The sequence below is a fragment of the Hibiscus syriacus genome, unplaced genomic scaffold (assembly GCF_006381635.1).
Source record: "Hibiscus syriacus cultivar Baekdansim isolate YM2019G1 unplaced genomic scaffold, ASM638163v2 tig00116964_pilon, whole genome shotgun sequence".
NCBI classification, from domain to species: domain Eukaryota; kingdom Viridiplantae; phylum Streptophyta; class Magnoliopsida; order Malvales; family Malvaceae; genus Hibiscus; species Hibiscus syriacus.
Window position 1 is genome coordinate 1,731,815 of NW_024063489.1, and position 4,297 is coordinate 1,736,111.

Genomic DNA, 4,297 nt, shown 5'->3' on the forward strand with positions numbered 1-4,297 from the left:
AAAAAAACAAAATTTTTGTTCCCAATCGTACTTCCATAATTTAGACAAACTGCGTTTGCCTAGTTACTTGTAACCAAGTTTAATCTCTAAAATTAAGGAATAAATCATGGCAAAGAAGTACAAATTACTAAATTAAAAGGATTAACATAATACTATAAGGCTTTCATAAGTAATTGTTCCTTGTTTGTGAGACAGATAAAATTCATGCTTCCCCATTACTCCATTCTCCCTCAACCTAGTGATTTTGCAGTTGCTGAGAGTTGGTTATAGAGCAGGCAGAGAGGAAGGCTGAACAAGGGTTGAACAAAGGAGATTATTGCGAAGGCTAGCACTTTCATTTTTCTTCTTGTTCTCAGCTCTCGGACTGCTTCCGGCGCTGCTATTAGGAAGAGAACCAAACGTAGTCTTTTGTAGGACACCGGTCGTAGATGATCCTAACCGAGGACTATTATCCCAGCCCTCTGTCATGAGGTTAAGTGCTGATGTGTTCTTACACTCACCCGTGCTACTGTTAGTACTATGCAAAACCTCACCAAGAGGACCACCCATGGATGACTCCCAAGAGATGGGAATCCAACTTGATTGCCTCTGGTTTGATTCACTGATAACACTGCCCACTCCCAAGCCCATGTGTATAGGATCGAACTCACATGATAATCTGAGAGGGGACAGTGTTATTTTCTCATTGTTGGTAGAGGAAGTAAAGGAAATAAAATCAGAGGCAGCCATGGGTACTGAAATGGTAAGTTGGGTCCCATCTGATTGAACATCAACCCCAGGCCAGGAAATGGCTGAACGATCAGACTGGGTTTTAGGCCACTCATCCATGAACTGACGAAGGGAATGCTGGCTTTCAGTTTCTTGATTGGTAAGATCTAGAGGGAACCAAAATTTCTGCATTTGGTCAACGAAGAATCTTTATGATGGATTCAGAAGTGAGTCAGAGGAAACAACTCCAAACTCGGTTCTTGAGTTTTGCTCATATGAGATCTGCTGCTTCGGGATCAATAAGGGGTTTTCTTTAGATTTTAGGTCGCCGGTTAGGGATGTCATGGTGAGTCCTGGTGCGGTGTCATGTATTCTTTCACCCACTGTGTCTTTACTCGGAAGCCTGGAAGAGAAGCAACCGTAATAGAATTAGAATTTTACAGTAACAGGGTATTAAACAATCTGTTACAAGAACCTTCCCTAACAGTAACTAGTGAGACCAGTCACTGTCAGGAATGGCAGAAGATAAGTAGATTCTACAATCTACCATTATTATTCTTTAGAAAGCAAGACAAGATAAGAATAACAATGGGCAGAAGGCAGGCCAGGCAACCTACCATGCCAAGATAAATGTTATCAACAACAGCTTACAAACAGGGAATGAATGAATGCTGAGGGGATAATTCTGTCACCTGTTCAGTGGAGCTTCCGCGTAAAGGTTAGATGCACTACCAGGCTGCAAATTCTTCAACTGCTTTTGTGCAATGGAGAGGCTGTTGGACGCGCCGCTGCCACTGGTTGGTCCTACCCCTGATGCTGGTGAGGATGAGACAGTAGGCATCAGCTTGGTGGTAGTGGCGGCGGCGGAATGACCGGATTGACCTTCCACAGGCTTTCTTGAACGATGGCGGCCCCTGTTCATATGCCGCTCGCAATACTTCTGGTCGGCAACCGCATCTCTTGAACACCGCCATTTCTTTCCATCCGTTCTACGACAACGTCCTGGTTCTGGATCAGTGTTGTTTGAGAACCCAAGATGAAAAGCTCCCCATCCCACTTCCGCAACATCATTAATAAAAACATGTTAATAAAACAGATTAACAAAGCAACAAAATACCAACAGTTACCAAATGCTACACTCAAAAGCATCTGTTAGCTAAAGTGCGTTTAGTACAAAATTAAACTTTCTGGTTTACCATTGATTTTAGTTTTACCAAACACTGCTTTAGTTTAAAAAAGCTAATGTGAAGTTGCCTTGTCGTATATGGGACCAAAACAAATGTAGCAATGAGCTATAGGTTAGATTTGAAGTGTGTTGACGGTGATGCTTTTGATTCAAACTAATTTTGAAGTCAAGTAGCGCGTGTAGTGCATTGTTTTGGCATAGTTGAACAGTGTTTTCTGTATTCACAGTTTGGGGGAGAAAAGATAAAAGGATAATAGAAACCCCATAAAGTACTTCGCTAATAAGAACACAAAGTAAAGTGCATCACTAACTGGACCCTCTCCCCTTCCTACTCCCGAATCATTATGAGAGAGAGAGAGAGAGAGAGAGAGAGAGAGAGAGAAGTATTTGATGCAACTTTTGCATCAAGCATGGAAATTATATGGACATCATAGAAAAAGGGGGAAAAGTTTTTCCTTTCTTTGTTTCTCTGAGAAGAGACAACTTACATGTATTGGGTCTGAGTCCACCAGAGAAAATAGAAAAATTAGCAGAATCAAGGGATTTTCTTATTGGAATGAGAGATTAGATGGTATGGGCGCATTAGAAGTTATGTATTTGTAGATCAAAGCTGGTGTTCCAGCTCCATCCATTGAGATGGAGTGAATGGTCCTCTAGCTCCTGTTAACACCCCATGCATGTTTGCACCATTAAATCCTCCACTGCTGTAGCCTTTACCATAAAAACAAGGAAAAACAAGTAAAGGTTAAAAGGAAAAACATTGAAACAAAACTAAAATAAAAATGACGAGGGAAAAGCCAACATTTCAAGGCTTTCAAAGCAGTGCAATAGAATTAAAGAACACAAAAGAAAAGAAAAAACAATCAAGGATGAAACCTTTTGGGTTTCTTCTCTCTCCAATAGTCACTGTTTGATTTATTCACCAAAAATACTGCTCTCCCAAGACAGGAAGAAGAAAAATAGAGAACCTCACTTTTATTTTGACAAGACTTGAAACAAAGACAGCTCATAGATTTCCATGAAAAGACAGACCTTCACCAGAACCCATGGAATCAAACCAGAAAACCAATAAGAAAACATGTCGAGTCTTTGCGTCAACCGACATGTCAAAGCCATTTCACCCCTTCCATACTTTCCTCAAATGATATTTTGAATAGGTAATAATGTTAGAATCTTAACATCTTTCGACATATGTATATATATACCTGTGTTTCTAGTGTAAGCAGGTGATGTGAGGTTAAAGTAAGGAAATGCGACATTTTGAGAGCCCCTATCCACTGAATAAACTTCTGATTTGGGAGCTGAAAAGCTCAGTATTTGTTGCTGCTGTTGTCCGTCAGAGAAGATAGAGGTATTGGATCTCAGTGAAGTATTTCTCTGGTTCAGGAACGTTGCCTTGGAGGCTGAGAAAGCGTCAAATTTGGCAAGCTTTGAACTCCTCCTGTCGTCCTCATTATTTCCAGATCTCTCTTGCTTGAGGAACCCGGACCCATACCATTTTTGCATCGTCTCAGGATCTGAAGCAAGAGAAGTAAAACCAGTATTAGTAGCCTCTGAACCCACGAACCCCTCCAAACCCACCACCCCAAAATCCATATAGAGAACACTCCCCACAATCCAACCTACAAGGGAAACTCAAGATTCAAGAGATGGAGCATTGGGTGTTCTTACTTGCACTAAAGACAGTAACTTGTGAAGTGCAAAGTTGTTCGTTTTAAGTGTTTGGTTCATAGGTGCTATGGTTTAAGCTTTTTAACTCGGTCTCGGAGCAGACTTGCTTCCGTTTAAAGATTTTGATATCAAGAGGGAATAAAGACAAAATAATTTGAGACAGAGAAAGTGAAAGAGAAAGAGAGAGAGATAAAGTAACGGAGGTGGGGCAAAAACTGAGCGGACAAAGCTAGTCCTAAACTCCAGTGTCTATCTATATATAGTAGACCATCTCCGCTGCTTATCTCTATATTTTAGTGTATTTTTATTTCTACTCTCAAAATAAAACAATAATTTATCTTCAACGTTATTTTTACATTATCACTTATTTTATTTTATTCATTCATAATATTTAACTATTATGATATTAATTTTACAAATATATAAAAATACAAAAATATAAAAAATTATAAAATAAAATTAATATGATTATTTATCTAATTTAAATATATTTTTATTTATCTTATAATTTAATATATTTTAATTTAAAAAAAATATAACGCAAACTACGATGCCATGTTAGATGTGGCGCGACACTATAGCAATTTTTTACAGTAGAGCAAAATGTAGCGCATGATTAAAGATGCTACAATGCAGAAAAACGCTATAGTAAAATAGCGTTGGAGATGGTCTTAAACATGGTAAACAAAAAAAATATGTTCTTTTATTTAATAATATTGATAGGAAAAAACA

The 4,297-nt window shown here is 38.7% G+C and overlaps 1 pseudogene; it reads right to left on the bottom strand.

The window, feature by feature from the left end:
• LOC120190872 lies at window positions 1-3,786 on the bottom strand (annotated as a pseudogene).
• Between the last annotated feature and the right edge of the window lie 511 nt (window positions 3,787-4,297).